Raw genomic sequence first — 10,080 nt, forward strand, 5'->3', positions numbered from 1 at the left:
AAGATAAATTTTAGAAAAGAAAGTTGAGAGACTAATTCAAAGCCCATCACAGAAGAGACCACAGGTTTTCAAGATGCCATGGGGGTCTGACTGTCAAGCTATTTTAACTGGAGCTCTCGTCTTTCATTGGCTTGATTCCATCTACTCTTTATATCTACTTTTTCCTTTACATGCTTATATACTGCAGGAGATATAAGCACTTCAGAAATAGTTTCAGTGTAGTAAATAATAGTAAGAAAATGCCTACGATTTTGTCTTTGCCTAGTCTATCTCTTCCCACAAAAAACCACATTCACTTATAAAAGCAAATATTAAGAGCAACACAGTCCAATCCTCTGGAGAAATCACACTGGCGATGTAACAAAGAGGTTATATTCTGGTTTGTAGAAGGTCTCCGAAGTAGTCGTGAATAACTAAGCCAGCTCTAATCATATTTAATTATGTTCTTCTCCGCTTTAAAGTTAACATTTAAAATTGAAACTGGACTCCTGGGTCATAGGTGCTGTAAGGAATTTGCAAATGCTTCACAGGCCAGTGGGGCTGGATGCTTGCGATGGTTTTAAGAGACAGGAAAATCCTTACCCCATGAACCCAGTGAGAAAGCAACACAGCCTGAGGCTAGAGCAACAGGGAATTAATGAGCCACAGGACATAAAGCCTAATAGCAAACCAAGTGTCTTAATGAGCCTGAAGCTCATGTTCACCCTCAACCAATTAGTGTGAGAAGACCAACCTGGTGTCCCCCTCTCTGATGCCTCTTTCATGCATCATGCGTCTTGTCATTTCATGTTTCAATGCTGTCACTTAGAGAACCAAGTCTGAAATGCTTTGTCTTGCATGGCCATTTGAACTTAGATCTAAAGTGATTTCCCCCCTCCATTTACCATAAACCTTTATTTCCCAAATCAAAATGTATCTTAAGTGTGGAGCCCCCTTAGGGCAGAAAACCCCTCATGAAAACTTGTCTAAATTGCTGATTATAGGGTTGAGTCTTGTTGAAGGAAGGAGCATTTAGTGCAAGGTTGGAGGAATTAGGGCAAAACCTGCCTGGGGGTGGGGGAAGGTGGGGGACAGTCATGTGATCTACTGTCTACTGAGGCACTCCAACTTCCTCAGTATTGACTCTCTTTACTCTGATAGACTCTCCCCTTGGTCATTTTTTTGCCTCTCTTTTATCGTTTATTTGAATGTCAAGGAGAGAAAACTGTAATATTTTCATTTTCAAAAACTTCGCAGGAAAGGCAATAAAGGAAATGAATCCCCAGTGGATAATGCCTTTTCATACTGTTGTACCGCAGACATTTTACCACATTGCTGTCTAAATAAATCATTCATTTACAAGTTCCTTTGGGTTTTTAGACAAAATGATCTCTTAAAACAAAATGTTCTTTCCATCATGTCCTGTCTGTTCAAATCCCACTCATTTCATCAAGAACCAACTCAAACATAAAATCCACTCTACCTACATGCTTTTGCCCTTGCTTTCATAAACACCAACTTCTATTGTGTGTGTGGAAAGGAATAACTGGCTGCAGAATGCTCAGAACTTTGCTAAAGAAAGGGACTGAATTCAGTGAAAAAAAAATTAGTGGATAATATCAGTGTTTAGTTCAAAGAGCTGCTTGGAGAATTTAATCCAGTTCACCCCAAGTAATATTGACTAGTGGTTAATAACTCATGCTAGTCAGTGAGTCTGTGAGTTCTAAATCCAACAAAGTCCCAGAGTGGTCGTTCACAGGTGAGAATGCCCGTGTTGAAGCAGGATGCTCCTCTCATGCTAAAGACTGTTTTCAGTGTGTTTTCATATTCTGTGTCTCTAGACTCACTGGAACCAGAGAAAACACTGAAATCTCTTCATTTCATGTGTCAGGGTCAATTGTGAGAGCCACCCAAGTCTGTAGGTGCAGATCCAGATGGCCATGGAACAAGGAAGAGCTGGGGAGTGCTTCTACTCCCAGAGCTTTACTGAGCCACAGGGAATGGCTAGCGCAAGATGGGATTTCTCAGATTTGTTTGGAGTTTCGACTTTGCCATATGGGTTCAGACAAAACTGAAATGCAAAACAGAATTCGAAATCATTCAAAGCTGTGAATGAAAACTGGCAAATTTTGTAGTCGCAGCTATGAGGTAGAGAGACCAAGGATTGAAAAGTGGGGTGCTCCACAGAGACAACTACCTGAGTTTCCTTAACTCAGGCATGGTAATCACTGTGTATAAGCTATACTAATCAAACATGAAGGGAAGCAAAGATTAAAAATAAGGAAAAAAGTTCTTTGTTTTATTCATGCCAAGAATCACAAGAGAAGCCTTTTCACTCCTGTCTTTGCAGACTTAGTCATTCATAACCTGCCTGGGGGAGTTCTTCCTTCCACCCTCCCTTCAGTCCTGGGGACTCTGCCTCTTGGTGCTGACTCAGAACCCCCTCAGCTCTTCCTTGTCAAACCTCCCAGCTGTCCTCCTATTCTCTCTCCATTGTTTTGCATCAGCTGCCAACCTACAGAAGAACTTTTCGCCAGTTCTGGCCGCTTCCCAGTGGATACACTATATTTCAGACACAGGTAGCCAATTTTCACTATCCTTTCTGTCCTCCATTCTGGTCTCTCCAAAATCACCATTAGTCCGTCCTGCAGGAGCCCATCCTACTTTACCTCCGCTCTCTAGGACCTCCGCCTCTTGGTGTGAAACCTGGTTCTTTGTCTCTTTCTCACTGATTGGCCTAGTCTTTCTTCCTAGCCCATCTTCATTAGGTAGTGTCGCTCACCAACCAACAGAGGCACTTTCTACCACGTCCTTGCAGCCATGGCAGTTGCCCGGGATCCAGAGTTTGAGAGTATTTGATTGAAAGAATACATTAATAATTATCCATCATAGTCACATAGGCCTCTTCCCCAGATGCAGGCATTGTTCGTTATATGTAAATCAATAAATGTAACTCACCACATAAACAGACTGAAAGACAAAACCGCAAGATCATCTCATCAAATGCAGAAATGGCCTTTAACAAAGTCCAACATTCTTTCATGATAAAATTCCTTTGAGAACTAGGGATAAAAGGAACATACTTCAACACAATAAAGAATCACAACAAGCCAATAGCCAACATCAATGTCAATGGAGAGAAAAACCAAAACATTTTCACTAAAATCAGGAAGAAGACAAGAATGTCTGTTCATTCTTTCTTATACCTATTCATTGTAATGGTTGAAATCTTAGACACAGCAATAAGATATCCAAAGGATACGACTGGATACCAATAGGAAAGGAAGAAGACAAAATATCCTTATTTACAGATAGTGTGATTTTGTACATCAGTGACCCTGTATACTCCACCAAGAAGCTTCTACCTCTCCTATTTTAATAGAGACATTAGTACGAGTCTAGCTCCCTTTGTACTTTCATCCAAAAGCCATGATACCCTGAGCAAGTGAATTTTACTTCAATAGCCACAATTTGTATATTAAGTCAGGTGTATATTTAGCCTAGAAACTATGAATGAACCATGATATGTATGAATATGCATGAACCATGCATACAACCTTTTAAAAGCATTGCCATATAAACATTGATGTTATTAATATTTTTCTCTTTAAAACAATGATAACAGGGAATATCAAATTTAAAGTGTTAACCATATTAAGAACATGATTTTATCATTACCAACATCTTCATATTTATAAAATCATATTTAATATGGATAATATTGCTATATATACATGTATATCACACTCATGTTTATTTCCAGTATCCATGTGTAAGAGAATTTATTTCATAGACATTTGGTTATTACATAACTAAAACGATACCATGAAGGATACTGGTTTTAGTTATGTGACTAAACATGCTAAAATTATCATAAAAATAACTGTTTAGGTATGTATATTGCTCTTTAATTTTTTTAATTAATTAATTTATTTATTTATTAAAGATTTCTGCCTCCTCCCTGCCACCGCCTCCCATTTCCCTCCTCCTCCCCCTCCCTCATCAGCCCAAAGAGCAGTCAGGGTTCCCTGCCCTGTGGGAAGTCCAAGGACCTCCTACCCTTTCCAGGTCTAGTAAGGTGAGCATCCAAACAGCCTAGGCTCCCACAAAGCCAGTTGGTGCTAAGGACTGCGAGGGGTGCACCCACACACTGAGACAATGGGGATATTCTATCGGGAACTCACCAAGGCCAGCTGGACTGGGTCTGAAAAAACATGGGACAAAACCGGACTCGCTGAACATAGCAAACAATGAGGACTACTGAGAAGTCAAGAACAATGGCACTGGGTTTTGATCCTACTGCTCTTTAATTTTTGTCTATATTTAGTGAGTTTATTGCTTTCAAGAATTTTACAAGCATTTATTTATTTATATGTTTATTTATTTATTTGTTGGTTTGGGGGCTTGATCCCAGAGTTTGACACATGCTAAGCCTGCTAGGTAAACACTGAGCCATGCTTCTTGCCCTACATTCAAGAGTTTTAAAACAGGTCCCATACATCCTGTACATTGCCTCAATATATCACATGAAGTTGCCAATTCAAATTTGACCAAAATGACATGCAACAATTTATTTCATCTCATGTGTCTCGAATGTTCTAGCTCTTTGCAGATTTCTTTGTGAAGTTATTGTAAATCCATGTTGAATTGTATGCACCAAAGACTAGAAAAACCTGTGTATCATTCACTCCCTTCACTCTGTGCAGACACATTCAAGATCTGTACTATAGTCACATTGGTGCAGTCTAGGGGAGAACATCACCATGAACATAGCATCTTTTCTCTGTCACATCTTCCCAGTTCCATCACAGTTTCTACTTCTAAATTTTTTTATTTGGAGAATCTAATAACTAACCTTTTGCCATTATAAATAATTGTTAGGAGTTGAGGCTACTATTCAGTGTTCAAGCACTTACCTAGCATGTAAAAAGTACTGGCTTCCATCCCCACTTGCATAGAGGATTGTGCCTTTCTTTGTGTTTATCTATCATGTACTCTGGTTTATTATTGAGTCACATCCCACAGCTAACCTGTGGCAGTTCATTCATCTGATAAAAAGTATTTGGGCTGTTCCTAGTTAGGAGGTTATACAAATAAAGTTAACATGTATAAATGTTCAATTTCAGTGGAAACATGTTTCCATTATTCTTAGGTAAATGTTCAAAGTTCAATTTCTGGACTGTGGATCATGATTGTGCTTAGATTTTAACAAACTGCCAAAATATTTTAAAATGTCTTTGCTAATTTATAGTCTCACCAGCAGTATATTTGTGATCTATTATTCTCTACACACTCTCCAATATTTGGTATTAGTAATAGTTTATTTTTTATTTCATCAGTTGAAATGCCTATTTCCCTCATTTTACTCTTTGTTCTTGTTCTCCTTGTCCAGAAAATCATAATATAATTACAACCTGTCTTTCCTCCTTTTCTTCCTTTCAAAGTCTCCTATATGCAACCCCAATTCTCCATCAAAGTCATGGTTTCTTTTTTCACTAATGGTTTCTGCGTGCACACACATGTATCTGTACACACACACACACACACACACACACACACACACACACACACACACACACGCCTGTTCAGTGTAAGTAGAGTTTTTCTTTTCTGTAACTACAGTTGCTTTCAAATAAACACACTGAGGTTTATATTGATTACAAGTGCCCGGTCAAAAGCTCAGGCTTCTTACTAGCTAACTCTTAAATTTTAAATTAACTGATACTTCTTATCTATGCTTTGTCACGTGGCTTGATACCTTCTCTCAGCACAGCGTGTCCATCCTACTTCTTCCTGCAGCTGCTGCCTACTCCCCTGACTCCACGATTCTTCCTCCCATTATTTTCAATTTGACTCTTCCACCTAACTATATCCTGTTCAGCTATTGGCCAGTCAGCTTCTTTATCAACCAATCACAGCAACAAACCTTCACGTGTACAAAAGGATTATTCCCCAGCAGTTCAGTTCATATAATTTTACTTGTATATATGTTTTCAAGGCTGACCCCTTAGCACCAAACAACCAATTGGTGCTTCCTTTACTGGGTAGAAACATTTCTCCTGCTCCCAACTTCCCTAGTTTCCTAAAGTTCTTTGTGTAGTGTAGAGGCCTACAAGACAAAAGTCCCTGTCTGCTTTGGCTTGGCTTAGTGCTATATGCCCTTATTGCATGTTTTGGTTGTCATGTTGGTGAGACTTTATGGGTGCAGATTCTGATATTACCAGGAAACACAATCTCATAGTAAAATCCCTAATTTTCTGGCTATTAAAATCTTTCTAACCCTTCTTCTACAATGTTTCCCATTTCGGTGAAAGAATTTGCTTTGTAAATTACCCCTCGATATATGCTCCCATCTGAAGATTTGGAACTAACACCCTCCGATGAGAGAATATGCAGCATTTGTCTTTCTGGGTCTGGACTACCTCATTCAATAATATCTTTTAGAGTTCCATCTACTTACAAAATATATGGTATAGCTCATGAATTTGTGTCTCTTCCTTTTCTAAGACCATGCTGAACGTCTATGTATTATTCTAATTTTAGTATATGTGTTGCCCAAGTGGGCACCATGTAAATCTTTTTATCTATTTTAATTTTAATTTGTTAATGTTTTGTTAAATGTTTTACATATATATTCATAAGTTGATTTATAGCTGCGATTGTATATTTGTTTAGGTTAAATGATACTCAGAGACGAAAATTTTACATGCCTGTGAGAATATTTCTGGAAGAACTTAACCTTTAGCTTATTGAACTAAGAAAAGTAAACAGCCATCTCCAGTGGTCATGAACAAATAATCTGTTGGGAGTTTAAACAGGAAAAAAAGCAAAACAAATAATTCGCTCACCTTTTTATGATTGGACATCTCTTCTCTCCTATTCTCAGGCAGTGATATTTAGGGTTCTGATTTGCAAAGTAGGTTTGATTTGTACTGCTGATGTTTCTAGCCATCTAGTTTACAGATAACTTATTATAACATGATCCCCACAAGGATTTGAATTAATTTCATCACATGTGCAAATTCTCTCTCTCTCTCTCTCTCTCTCTCTCTCTGTGTGTGTGTGTGTGTGTATGTGTGTGTTCCACTTCTCTGGAGAAATCTAAATGAAACTCTTACCTTTGTACTTTTATACTTTTATTCTCAGTTAATTCTTTTTTCCTCTTTCTAATCCTGATTGTATTTTTTGTTTACACAAACAGGACAATCTGAGTAATACTGACTGACTCAGTGAGAAGGACTGGGAAGAGTTCTGTCTTCTGCTTTCCAAGACAGACTTTACATTCTTCATTATATTTTGCTGTTTTCTTCACATTTTCCTTGACAGAGCTTTGATTGTTCATTTAAACCTCATCTTTTGTTTGCATATATTTACTACAATAAAATTTCCCAACAGCAATGTTTTGGCTGTATCCCATAAATATTGATTTATTGTATTCCATTTTCACTCAGTTTGATAGTGTTATATTGCCCTTGAGACTTTCTCTTTGAACCATGAACTATTCAAAGAGTGTTGTTTGTTTTCCAAATGTTTGAAGATTTCCCTGTTATATTTCTGTAAATGATTTCCAAGTTTATTGTATTTGATGTTATTAATTCTATTCTATTTGATTTCAAGTCTTTTTGGTTTCTCGAAGCATTTCCTGTTACCAAGCTTGTTCTTTTATCATATGGCCTGTCTTGGTATTTCTATGTAGAGACTAGAAGATAATGTGCATTCAGTCTTATTAAATAGAGAATGCCATGAATATTGGCCAAGAGATTTTGAAGGGTATTAAATTATTCCCACTGATTTTTTTCTACTTATGATTTTTAAAAAGAGAATGTTGAGGTCTTTCACTAGTCTTGTATATTTTTCTATTTCTCTTTCTAGATTTGTCGGTTTTAATTTCACAAAATTTACTGCTGGATTCTTTGGTTCATTCCCATCAAGGATAACTAGGTTTGATTATAGTAACTAATCAATTTATTGACAGTTATACATGGTACTTCTTAGTTTAGGGTTTTCTTTACTCAGAAGACCATTTTTTAAATCACATATTGCTATAATCATAGCTCCCCTTTACTGGATTAACATTTAATTGATTTACCTTGTTCCACTTTTGATTCATCAAACATGAAATCACAAAAGGTTGTACTGGGTCTTGCTTTAGTTATCAATCCATCTGCCAATCTCTTTTCTGTTTGGTATATCTTAACTATTTGTGTTTAGTGTGGTTACTTAATGCTAAAAGCTTAAGCTTAATTTTGTGTTTCATTGGTGGTATCCCCATTCATTCAGATTTTTTTCCATTTTTAGATTCCCTGCCCATTGATGTTTTACTTCAGTGCTGTTTTAAAGTATGTGATTTTGAGTCTATCCCTTTATACATCATCTTTGTTACACAGATACTATATTACACACTGACAAATCATCACAATCTATTTAGGTCATCTTTTCTACCTGCTGAGTAGATAGAAAATTATTTCCTTTTCATTCTGCACTTAAAAATATTCTCCATGTAAGTATTAGAGGCACATCAGATAATATTGTAATTTTTATTTCAAATATCAAACATAGGAAATTCAGAGGACAGAGAAACTATTTATTAGTTTTATGGACAGTTTTTATTTTCCCATTGATTTTTCTTCATTTCTGATTTTTCAAGTCTCTTTTTGAAATATTATATTATTATATTTAAATAACTTTCTTAAGTTTTGGGGCTGGGTCAGCTAACAACACACTCTTAGTTCCCCTCATTTGAGAATGCCTATATTTATGTATATTTTTCCTGTAGAATTCTGAGGTGACAGTTTTATATGGAATGTGATGTTACTTTCTTACTACAATTTATATTATTTTTATTCCAATTTGTGGTATTTTTATCCTGTAAGATGCTATTTATTTGTTTTTAGGACTTCTTTCTTTATAATTAGCTTTCAGAAGGTTGGTGATAATATGCTTTGACATTTATCTCTTTAGATTTATAGTTGCAAGGTACTATAACTGTCAGTTTATGTCTTACCAAGTTACTGATGATTTCTGCCATTATTTAGTCAAGTATTGTTTCAATTGCTTCCTCTTTTCTCCTGAATTTCTAAGGACAAGACTACGTGCATGCTGATGTATAGCAGTACGTATAACCCGGAGGCAGGGATTTGATAAATTAGAGGGCATCCTGAGGCACTTTCAAGACCCTGTATCTAAACAAGAAATTAAATACTACCAGCACAGAGTATGTAATAAGTATAACATATATAGTATATTATAATATATAATAATGATAAAGCAATCTGCCCCTTTAAAAAAAAAGCCTTACAACTGCCACTCTATGACTGGACTTTGGGAGCTCAGCCAAATGCTCCACTGCAGATCTCTGCCTCAGCTTCCATTAGTTGCTGGGTGAAGGTTCTATGATGACATTTAAGATAATCACTTGCAAGGCAAGTTCCAGCACCCTCTCCTCTATTGCTTAGGGTCTTAGCTGAGGTCATCCTTGTGGATTCCTGGGAATTTCTCTAGTGTCAGGTTTCTTGCTAACCCCATAATGGCTCCCTCTGTCGGGAGCAGTGAGACTCCAGATCCTGAATTTTTTGTAAACAACTTGTTTTCCCCTGATCTGAGTGCCTACAGCTGCTTTGAGCAGGAGACCTTCTGGAGTTTCTGATGGCAGGAGAGTGGTTTCTGGTGGGTTTGGCTGGGGCGTGGCTATCTCTATATAATTTGCCCTTGAACACAATAAAGGGAGCATTCTTGGGGCTTTGGCATCCGTGTTTAAAGGTCCGCGTGTCGGTCTGTCTCTGCATCTGTATTCTCAACCTCCAGCCCCTTGCTGGAAGCTCGCGAACTGGGTTCTAGCGCACAGAGCACAGACACGGGTGGGGGGGTGGCGGTGCACGTCATCCCTCAATTAAAATATCTCTTTCCGTGCTCTTATCTTTGTCTTTCCTCCATCTCAACTATCCTGTTCCCTCAAGATCTCCTACCCCTTCCCCCCTTCCCCTTCTCCCCTCCCCTTCCCCTTCTGTCTTCCCTTGTCCCCCCCACACCCATGCTTTCAATTTTTTCAGGCAGTCTTCTGTGTGTGTGTGTGTGTGTGTGGGTGTGTGTGTGTGTATATAT

General features: G+C 37.7%; 1 non-coding gene across 1 annotated transcript; it reads right to left on the reverse strand.

Moving 5' to 3' along the window:
- Positions 1 to 6,440: 6,440 nt before the first annotated feature.
- On the reverse strand, positions 6,441 to 6,546 carry LOC113456034. Its single transcript, XR_003376920.1, has one exon. It is a non-coding gene; the product is annotated as a U6 spliceosomal RNA (small nuclear RNA).
- Positions 6,547 to 10,080: the final 3,534 nt, after the last annotated feature.

Source organism: Microtus ochrogaster, chromosome 4, assembly GCF_000317375.1.
Source record: "Microtus ochrogaster isolate Prairie Vole_2 chromosome 4, MicOch1.0, whole genome shotgun sequence".
In the NCBI taxonomy this organism is placed as follows: Eukaryota; Metazoa; Chordata; class Mammalia; order Rodentia; family Cricetidae; genus Microtus; species Microtus ochrogaster.